The following is an 11,746-nucleotide window of genomic DNA, read 5'->3' as shown; positions in this document are numbered from 1 at the left end:
AACTAAGCAATTATACTAGCAAACACTCAGTGTACCTAGTGGCATCCTATACGTGGCTATTGGACTTTGCTATAGTCCCACTAGTGCCAAGACATTTGCAGAGCGCATCTGCCTGCGTTGCACACTCCAACTAATTATAAGTAAGCCATTATACTAGCAAACACTCAGTGTACCTAGTGGCATCCTATACGTGGCTATTGGACATTGCTATAGTCCCACTAGTGCCAAGACATTTGCAGAGCGCATCTGCCTGCGTTGCACACTCCAACTAATTATAAGTAAGCCATTATACTAGCAAACACTCAGTGTACCTAGTGGCATCCTATACGTGGCTATTGGACTTTGCTATAGTCCCACTAGTGCCAAGACATTTGCAGAGCGCATCTGCCTGCGTTGCACACTCCAACTAATTATAAGTAAGCCATTATACTAGCAAACACTCAGTGTACCTAGTGGCATCCTATACGTGGCTATTGGACTTTGCTATAGTCCCACTAGTGCCAAGACATTTGCAGAGCGCATCTGCCTGCGTTGCACACTCCAACTAATTTTAACTTAGCCATTATACTAGCAAACACTCAGTGTACCTAGTGGCATCCTATACGTGGCTATTGGACTTTGCTATAGTCCCACTAGTGCCAAGACATTTGCAGAGCGCATCTGCCTGCGTTGCCCACTCCAACTAATTATAAGTAAGCCATTATACTAGCAAACACTCAGTGTACCTAGTGGCATCCTATACGTGGCTATTGGACTTTGCTATAGTCCCACTAGTGCCAAGACATTTGCAGAGCGCATCTGCCTGCGTTGCACACTCCAACTAATTTTAACTTAGCCATTATACTAGCAAACACTCAGTGTACCTAGTGGCATCCTATACGTGGCTATTGGACTTTGCTATAGTCCCACTAGTGCCAAGACATTTGCAGAGCGCATCTGCCTGCGTTGCACACTCCAACTCATTATAACTAAGTTGCATTGTCAGGGATATTTATTCTTTATTATTCTGCTGTTAATAAAGCTAGACCACCACTGCAATCTTCACCACCTCTCAATTTTTACTACCACATTTTCAGTCCACAATCTTGTCGCAATCAACATGAGTGGCAAAATGACAGATGCTGGTGGAAAGGGGAAGAGGCGTGGTGGAAAAGGCAAAAAAGGTTTTGTCTGTGGGGAAAGTGCAGCAGCACTGAATACACGTTCAGAGACAACGCTGGCAGCTGGACACGACAAAATCTCCAAGGCGTAACTGGAGAGCTCTGGCCATTTTTCTAGGTTTGAAGCCCAAAAGGAGCAAGGCTCCAGTTGCACAGCCATGGCATCGATGTTCATTTGGAGATACTCCTGTATCATCCTCTCCAGCCGTTGAGTATGTGTCAGACTTGTTGTCTCTGGTGGCCTTGCAAAAGAGGGTCTAAAAAAATTATGAAAAGATTCCATAAAATTGCTGTTACCGGCACCAGATACGGTCCTACTGGTACGGGTAGACTGTTGAAGATGACGAGACCGTCCCATGTTTGTCAAGTTACAACTGGGAGATTCCCTCCCTGCACCTGCACGGTTGTTTGGTGGAAAAGCCGAGCTAAGATCGAGTAACAGCTTCTGCTGATACTCCTGCATACGTGCGTCCCTTTCTATGGCTGGAATTATGTCACAAAATTTGGACTTGTACCGGGGATCTAATAGTGTGGCAATCCAGTAGTCATCATCACTTCTAATTTTGACAATACGACTGTCATGTTGGAGGTAGTGCAACAAAAAGGCACTCATGTGTCTTGCGCAGCCATGCGGACCAAGTCCACGCTGTGTTTGTGGCATAGAGGTGCTACCCGTTCTTTCTTCCTCTGACATCTCCCCCCAACCTCTTTCAACTGAAATTTGACCAAGGTCTCCCTCATCCGCTGAGTCTTCCATGTCCATGGACAGTTCGTCCTCCATTTCTTCATGTTCTCCTGCACCTTGCTCAACATTTCGCCTGCTACTATGCGCCCTTGTCGATCCCTGTTCCCCATGGTCCCATGCCTGCTGCGTTGGTGATGATGAACGTCTGGACCTTGGTGATGTTGTTGTCCCTTGCGCATATGAATCCTCCTGTAGTTCCTCCCCTTCATGTTGTCCCACCCCCTGACTCCGAATAGTGTTTAGCGTGTGCTCCAGCATGTAAATGACTGGAATCGTCATGCTGATAATGGCATTGTCAGAGCTAAACATATTCGTCGCCATGTCGAAACTGTGCAGAAGGGTGCATAGGTCCTTGATCTGAGACCACTCCATCAGGGTGATCTGCCCCACCTCTGCATCTCGTTGGCCCAGGCTATACGTCATGACGTATTGCACCAGGGCTCTGCGGTGCTGCCACAGTCGCTGTAACATGTGGAGAGTTGAATTCCAGCGTGTCGCCACATCGCATTTCAGGCGATGAACCGGCAGGCCGAAAGACTTCTGGAGCGATGCAAGTCGCTCTGCTGCGGCGCTTGAACGGCGGAAGTGAGCTGACAGTTTTCGTGCCCTGTTCAGAAGGCCATCTAGGCCGGGATAGTGTGTTAAAAATTGCTGGACGACAAGGTTCAACACGTGAGCCATACAAGGTACGTGTGTCACAATGCCCAGGCGAAGTGCCGCACCCAGGTTTGCAGCATTGTCGCACACGGCCTTACCAGGCTGCAGGTTGAGTGGAGACAACCATTTATTAAACTCGGACCGCAGAGCTGACCACAACTCCTCAGCTGTGTGACTCTTATTCCCAAGACATGTCAAGCTAAAGACCGCCTGATGCCGTTACGCTCTGCTGCCAGCATAGTAATGAGGCGTGCGTGATTCCTTCTGCGCAGTGAGAACGCTGGTGGCCTGACCAGGCAGGCTTGGGGCGGAGGTGGAGGACCCAGATGAGGTGGAGGATGCAGAAGCTGTGGCGGAACTTGGACAGACAGAGGATTGACACACAAGTCGTGGGGACGGCAAGACTTGTGCAGCAGACCCTTCACCATCTATCACCATAGTTACCCAGTGCCCAGTCAGCGACATGTAACGTCCCTGTCCATGCTTACTGGTCCAAGTATCGGTGGTGAAATGCACCCGTTCACACACAGAGTTTCTCAAGGAAGCGGTGATGTTGTGTGCGACATGCTGGTGTAGCACGGGCACACCTTTCTTAGAGAAGTAGTGGCGACTAGGCATCTGGTACTGGGGCACAGCGACAGACATAAGGTCTCTAAAATCCTGTGTGTCCACTAGGCGGAAAGGCAGCATTTCGGTAGCCAACAGCTTACAGAGGGATAGAGTCAACCTCTTAGCTTTGTCATGGGTCGGAGGAAGTGGCCTTTTATTTGACCACATCTGAGGGACAGAGATCTGGCTGCTGTGTGTAGACGGTGTTGAGTAGGGTGTCCCTGGAAAAATGCAGGTTTGTGAGGAAAGTGCAGGCGGAGACATGATGTTGCCTTCATCCAACGTTGGTGCTATCGATGTCTGAGAGAGCTGTACACACTCACTTGTTTCCCCTTCCAAACCAACTGACGACCTTACAAGCAAACTGCCTGTTGCGGTTACAGTGGTGGAAGTTTGGCGTGGAAAAACAGGTGTGACAGCTGTCCCCACAGTCCTAGAAGATGAAGAGCGCGCGGATGCACTGGAAGGGGCGGGCGGTGGATGGTTCGCTCTTGCAGCATTGCAGCACAGTGAGCTTCCCACCGGGACCTATGATATTTATTCATGTGACGATTCATGGAAGAAGTTGTCAAACTGCTGAGGTTTTGACCTCTACTAAGAGAATCATGACAAATTTTACATATCACATGATTTGGGCGATCTTTTTCTATGTCAAAAAAGGACCAGGCTAGGCAAGGCTTAGAGGCCATGCGACCTGTTGATCCACCCCGAATAATGCTCATAGGCAGAGTGGTGGCTGAGGATGCAGTTGTAGACGTGCTACCAGTGCTCCGACTCTGTCCAGGAAGGCGCAAGGTAACTTCGTCGTCGGTTGCATCCTCCTCCACCGCCTCTGTTGACCTCCTCGAGTGCCTGACTGGGGGTTGACAGTAGGTGGGATCTAGAACTTCATCATCAATTGTTGTGTTTGCACTCCCCTCCCCCTCAGACCGAGCCTCTTCTTGCCCTGACCGAATATTTAAGTTGTCATCCCAATCGGGTATCTGCGTCTCATCTTCATCAGTATGTTCCTCATTGTCTATAACCACAGGTGTTACAGTTTGTGACAAAGGGTCAACATTATGCTCAGAAACTTGGTCCTCACGGCCTGAATCAGAGTCACAAAGGTTCTGGGCATCACTGCAGACCATTTCCTGTTCTGTACTCACTGTAGCTTGGGAGCAGACCTCTGATTCCCAGGCTATAGTGTGACTGAACAGCTCTGCAGACTCAGCCATCTCAGTTCCACCATACTGTGCAGGGCTGATGGAGACGTCAGAGCTGGGAGAAATCAAGTGTGATTGGGATGACAACTCAGAGGACTGGTGTTTTTTGGATGCGGTACTTGAAGTGGCTGAGAGGGCACTTGTTGGACCACTTGAGATCCATTCAAGCATTTTCCTTTTTTGCCCATCATCTACCTTTCTTCCTGTTGTTCGTGTCCGTAAAAAAGGGAGCACATCGGATTGTCCACGGTAAGTAGTAGACATCTTACTTTTGCTGGTAGATGGTCTATCTTCAGCAGATGATAATGGAGCTTTGCCACTTTCCCCACAGACAAAACCTTTTTTGCCTTTTCCACCACGCCTCTTCCCCTTTCCACCAGCATCTGTCATTTTGCCACTCATGTTGATTGCGACAAGATTGTGGACTGAAAATGTGGTAGTAAAAATTGAGAGGTGGTGAAGATTGCAGTGGTGGTCTAGCTTTATTAACAGCAGAATAATAAAGAATAAATATCCCTGACAATGCAACTTAGTTATAATGAGTTGGAGTGTGCAACGCAGGCAGATGCGCTCTGCAAATGTCTTGGCACTAGTGGGACTATAGCAAAGTCCAATAGCCACGTATAGGATGCCACTAGGTACACTGAGTGTTTGCTAGTATAATGGCTAAGTTAAAATTAGTTGGAGTGTGCAACGCAGGCAGATGCGCTCTGCAAATGTCTTGGCACTAGTGGGACTATAGCAAAGTCCAATAGCCACGTATAGGATGCCACTAGGTACACTGAGTGTTTGCTAGTATAATGGCTTACTTATAATTAGTTGGAGTGTGCAACGCAGGCAGATGCGCTCTGCAAATGTCTTGGCACTAGTGGGACTATAGCAAAGTCCAATAGCCACGTATAGGATGCCACTAGGTACACTGAGTGTTTGCTAGTATAATGGCTAAGTTAAAATTAGTTGGAGTGTGCAACGCAGGCAGATGCGCTCTGCAAATGTCTTGGCACTAGTGGGACTATAGCAAAGTCCAATAGCCACGTATAGGATGCCACTAGGTACACTGAGTGTTTGCTAGTATAATGGCTTACTTATAATTAGTTGGAGTGTGCAACGCAGGCAGATGCGCTCTGCAAATGTCTTGGCACTAGTGGGACTATAGCAAAGTCCAATAGCCACGTATAGGATGCCACTAGGTACACTGAGTGTTTGCTAGTATAATGGCTTACTTATAATTAGTTGGAGTGTGCAACGCAGGCAGATGCGCTCTGCAAATGTCTTGGCACTAGTGGGACTATAGCAAAGTCCAATAGCCACAGATAGGATGCCACTAGGTACACTGAGTATTTGCTAGTATAATGGCTTACTTATAATTAGTTGGAGTGTGCAACGCAGGCAGATGCGCTCTGCAAATGTCTTGGCACTAGTGGGACTATAGCAAGGTCCAATAGCCACGTATAGGATGCCACTAGGTACACTGAGTGTTTGCTAGTATAATGGCTTACTTATAATTAGTTGGAGTGTGCAACGCAGGCAGATGCGCTCTGCAAATGTCTTGGCACTAGTGGGACTATAGCAAAGTCCAATAGCCACGTATAGGATGCCACTAGGTACACTGAGTGTTTGCTAGTATAATGGCTTACTTATAATTAGTTGGAGTGTGCAACGCAGGCAGATGCGCTCTGCAAATGTCTTGGCACTAGTGGGACTATAGCAAGGTCCAATAGCCACGTATAGGATGCCACTAGGTACACTGAGTGTTTGCTAGTATAATGGCTTACTTATAATTAGTTGGAGTGTGCAACGCAGGCAGATGCGCTCTGCAAATGTCTTGGCACTAGTGGGACTATAGCAAAGTCCAATAGCCACGTATAGGATGCCACTAGGTACACTGAGTGTTTGCTAGTAAAATTGCTTAGTTTAAAAAAGTTGGAGTGTGCAATGCAGGCAGACGTGCTCTGCAAATGTCTTTGCACTAGTGGGACTATAGCAAAGTCCAATAGCCACAGATAGGATGCCACTAGGTACACTGAGTTTTTGCTAGTATAATGGCTTACTTATAATTAGTTGGAGTGTGCAACGCAGGCAGATGCGCTCTGCAAATGTCTTGGCACTAGTGGGACTATAGCAAGGTCCAATAGCCACGTATAGGATGCCACTAAGTACACTGAGTGTTTGCTAGTATAATGGCTTACTTATAATTAGTTGGAGTGTGCAACGCAGGCAGATGCGCTCTGCAAATGTCTTGGCACTAGTGGGACTATAGCAAGGTCCAATAGCCACGTATAGGATGCCACTAGGTACACTGAGTGTTTGCTAGTATAATGGCTTACTTATAATTAGTTGGAGTGTGCAACGCAGGCAGATGCGCTCTGCAAATGTCTTGGCACTAGTGGGACTATAGCAAGGTCCAATAGCCACGTATAGGATGCCACTAGGTACACTGAGTGTTTGCTAGTATAATGGCTTACTTATAATTAGTTGGAGTGTGCAACGCAGGCAGATGCGCTCTGCAAATGTCTTGGCACTAGTGGGACTATAGCAAGGTCCAATAGCCACGAATAGGATGCCACTAGGTACACTGAGTGTTTGCTAGTATATATGGCAAAATTATAGATGGAAAGGGAGAAGGGGAGGGGGGGAGAGAGGAGGATGTAATTGACTACAAGGGTATGAGTTATGAGTGATCATAGGGATAGTGTTACATAAGTGGAAATACCTATGGAGGACCGGATGTGTAAGCGCATACCTTATACAAACCTATAGAGTGCTGATGGGTGAGAGTGTGATGTTAGATATAAGACATCCTATAGTGAATAGTGAGCCGTAATCAAGTGCAACAGGGATATTTCACGTGACTATGGGAACATGGAAGGTAAAGAAAGGGGAGAAAAAACTGTTAGACAAGGTAATCAGACATAATGTAACCAGTTGATCAGACATGACAAACATGACAAATAAAAAACAAGGAAGAATGGAACTCCATACATAGTGGAACCATATATAGTGTGAACACGAAAAAGAACCGGGCGTTAGAAAAAATGTGCACGGCCCAATGAATCAAGTCGGTTCTTCATATTCATGGTTTAAGCCCTTGGGTTCCAACGTGCCCAGAGTATATATCCAGAAAGATTCCCTTTCTTTGAGCTTCCTAATTCTATTGCCTCCTCTGCGTATGGCTGGGACATGTTCGATGACTTGGAATCTTAATTGGGCCACTGTGTGATTATGCGTCACAAAATGGTGTGGGACTGGTAATAGAATCTGCTTACAATGTATTGTTGACTTGTGCTTAGCACAAAAAAAGGGAATCTTTCTGGATATGTACTCTGGACACATTAAAACCCAAGGGCTTAAACCGTGAATATGAAGTACAGACTTGATTCATTGGGCCGTGCACCATGTCACCATGTGTGCAATTGCATTGTCCAATGGCTCACAATGGTTATGCGTTTTCATTGGATGGATAATCGAAGCCATGTTTTTTTCCTTTCTCTTGGGTTTGTTGTGTGAGTAGCCTATAGGATTAAGTTAGTTACCGCAGGCAGTGGATTTAGCTTCCTGTCTTTGGTCCAGTGGTAGATTGATTGTTTGGTCTATGAGCTGTTATGGGTTTTAATCCAGGTGAATGCCCATGGGCTGCCTATAACTGTGTGAAATATGTAGTTTTACTGGGCTGGGATGAGAGAATCCATCGAAGCATGGTGTAGGGATTGTGGTTCCTGTGTGCTAAGAAGAAAGGCTAGCACCAGCCAGAAAGCCCCATTACAGCCAATAATCAACCGCTAGCCGCTGGAACTCGTTGCTCTAGATCATGTCAAACTCTCACCAAGCAGGAATAGATACATTAGCCCACCATCCCACCCAAAGAGCAACTTCTGCTGCGCAGCTGGCTTTCTAGGCAGCAGCGCTATTGTGATGTCAGCGGGGGACATTGTGACAAGCCAGTGTTCCGTCACTTCATGTTGTGCACTGTTCAAACGGAAAATACATCAACAGGCAGACTACAGAAAAGCTTACTGACAAAGGATAGAGAGGGGCTTTCTCAGAGGGCTTTTTACAGTTTGTCTATTCCCAATTAGCCGTTTAAGTATGCTTAATGAAAGTACTAATTCTTTCATAGGCCGCCCATTCTTAGTATTTGACGTTCCTTATATTGCGGTATCAGGCTTCGCAGCAGGTTGCAAAACATTCATCACCCATGACTGTCCCCAATTGGGCTCAGAAGCTAAATGTCTATCATGACCTCTCTTTTTGAAAGTCCAAGAGCAAGAAAACTCTTCCTCCAGGAGAGGGAGCCAACAGATCACTAAAGACATCATCATTGCTCAAAGAAAACACCGAAAAACAATGGAAGCTTTAATTGGAGTGGAATCTGATAGACAGCACCTGATGCCAAGTCTGCATCTTCTAACACCTGCAGTCACTGCAGCAGCTAAATCCAATGTGTCCAAAAGGGATCTATTCTATTCAATTGCAAATGATCTAGATAAGACTGAGAATAAGATACTGCACGGGACATAGCAGAGTTGGTCAAGTTGAGTGGAGATGAGTTTGCTATTTGGCACAGCTTTTGCATCAATAAAGCAAGTAAAAGGTGTGAAAGATAAAAAAAAAGGGTGAAAGTGTGAAAAGTGAATTGGCCAAATTGAGGTGCATATAAAGTTTTTGCTTTCTTTCAATTCACTAATGAGGCTCATTTGAATCAGGTGAATTGAGTTCTGCTTTTGGAAACTCGGTTAAGAAGGGGTGCACCGGTCCTGGAGGTACTGCAATACCAGGTCAATGCGTGGAGTGGACAGAGCAAGATTTTTTCCATCTCCTTGTTCTAAAAATCCATTTAATATATGGTCCCTAGAGAGGGGACGTATCAGATATTAAACTGATAAGAACAGATTTAATTTTTTTTTTTTCTGTTTATCAGTAGGACTTCAAAATAACAAAGGTGATCGCCTCCCGTTGCCTGGGAACCGTCCAGGCACAAGAGGGCTATGTGTCACCAGAAGGCGCACACACTCCCTCAAGGCCGGCAGACGTGCAATCCCAGGCACCTTCCAGTACCGACCAAGGTAGCGTCCTCCGAAACTACACTTGATCTTAGCCAAAAGGCTGAGAAGCTATAACCCGAATTAATTACGGCCTTGAGTGGCACCCTGGCCTATACCGGACACATCTTAGGGAGAGGGAGACAAACCCACGCCTACAGAAGACATTTTGTCACCCAAGCCAAACCCTTGAAAAGGCTGTTTTGCAGAGCAAAAACAAGGAGAATGGTACTTTTTGCAGCCGCCGCCCACTGCAATGAATCTGAATAACTCCTCCTTTTGGGCACAAGCACCTCCCCTCCCCCTTGCAGTCTTTCCAATTCATGATACAAAAAGACGGACGGACAGGACAGGACAGGACCATCTGCCTGACTTTCCGTCACTGCCACCCTTTGCCATCCTTGCCCGTAGAAAGCCCTTTCATCATCCCCAAACCCTAATCTTTTCCCTTCCCTTCCCAGCTGCGTCTCACTCCCTTTCATTAGGAAGTGAGCGCAGCCTTTTCTCCGTTCTGCACATGCGCGACGTTAAACACAAATGCGCAGGCGTGCGTTCCATTAGCCTCACTGCATTCCACTCCCATACAGGAAGTGGGCACAGCTATTACTACGGTCGCACATAAAAGAACCCACGGCCACCACTGCACATAGCTGACTCCACCACAGGACACCCACTTCTACACCAACGCAGGTAAGACAGGATCGGCACCTCTATGCTCCCGTTACAATCAGGCTCAGTCACCATGTGATAACGCTCTCAACTCTTTAGTTGCAGGCTCCCCTTGCTTCACCTCCATTGGCTGTGCTGCCATTTCCTCTCCCACCTGGAAGTTATACTTTATTCCACTATTTTCCTGTTTCTCTCTTCCCCCTTTTCCCATAACCTACTTTTATCTGCATTTGTGGGGTATCTATATGCTATTTACATCATAGTTTTATTCATTAATATGGAAGGGAAGAGTGCCCATGAGAGTGTTGAACTGCGGAGAGCAAAAGATTAAGCTGCTCCGATTTGCCACCATTGATAAGCTGTTCTCAGTAGATACACATGCTATCCAAACAGCAGCATCCACCATTGCTTCAGCCCACCCATTCAGTGACAGCTCACCAAGTCAGCCAGAGGAGTGGTGTAAGGAATTACACGTAGGCACTGACTCCACACCTTCACATCACAAGAAGGGGGTCTACAGGCTAGTGCAAGAATACGAGCAAGTCTTCAGCAAACATCCGCTAGACTTTTGAAAAATAAAAGGGGTCAAACACTACATCCCCACAAGTGCACACCCACCCATCAAAGAGAGATATAAGCCAAATCTACCTGCACATTACCAGTGTACCAAGGACATGTTGAGCAACATGAAGGAGGCTGGGGTTATCCGTGACAGTTGTAGCCTCTGGGCAGCTCCGTTGGTCCTGTTAAAGAAGAAGGACAGCACCACTCCCCTGTATTGAGGAATAGCTAGCTGCATTGACAACTGCAAATTATTTTTCTACCCTTGATCTCACTAGTCACTATTGGCAAGTGTCCGTTGCTGAGGCAGACCGGAAGAAGACCGCCTTTGCCACCCCGATGGGTCTCTGCGAGTTCAAAAGCATGCCCTTCGAGCTGTGCAATTTGCCAGGAACCTTCCAGAGGCTGATGGAATGCTGCTTGGGACACCGAAACTTTGAAACGGTACTGCTATACCTTTATGATGTTATTGTTTATTCTAACGCAAACAAGATTTTAGGGTGTATAAAAAGGGAGATTAGATCCGATGATCCCAACGTATTGTTACCCCTCTATAAATCACTTGTAAGGCCACATCTGGAATATGGGGTAAAGTCCTGAGCAGGTTGATAACCATTGGTTTGAGCATGGTAGGGTGTAGTACGCATCTTCCTGCATCGGTAAAAGCTGCAGAAGTCCTTGAAGATTTCCGCTTCAAAGGCAGTGCCTTGATCTGTGAGGACTCTCTCTGAGTAGCCATGAGGTCTGCATAAGTGTGCTTGGAAGACCTTCGCTGCAGTATGGGCCATTAGATCTTTGACTTGTACCACAACCATAAATCTCGAGTAGTTGTCTACCATCGTAAGTGCATACGTGAGCTCACCTCGATATTCTGCAACAAAACTCCCTTTTTCGATTTCAGTTTCAGCAAACACTCCTCTTCCTGTAGAAAATATTTATCATTACCTAAGACAGTCATTCTAATGCATGACAATATTAAGGCAATTTAGTTAAAACTTGTTTTAACTCACCTTTAAGGGGATTGATGTATTTCATGGTCAATCCAGGTTTGTCAGTGATGGCACTGACATAATGTATGGCGTCTTTTTCGGGCGTTATCCT

General features: G+C 46.4%; 1 pseudogene; it reads right to left on the bottom strand.

Moving 5' to 3' along the window:
* Positions 1-9,114: 9,114 nt before the first annotated feature.
* LOC142262546 (U2 spliceosomal RNA) lies at positions 9,115-9,320 on the bottom strand (annotated as a pseudogene).
* Positions 9,321-11,746: the final 2,426 nt, after the last annotated feature.

The sequence above is a fragment of the Anomaloglossus baeobatrachus genome, unplaced genomic scaffold, assembly GCF_048569485.1.
Source record: "Anomaloglossus baeobatrachus isolate aAnoBae1 unplaced genomic scaffold, aAnoBae1.hap1 Scaffold_2463, whole genome shotgun sequence".
Classification (NCBI taxonomy): Eukaryota; Metazoa; Chordata; class Amphibia; order Anura; family Aromobatidae; genus Anomaloglossus; species Anomaloglossus baeobatrachus.
This window is presented reverse-complemented; position numbering and strand designations above follow the sequence as displayed.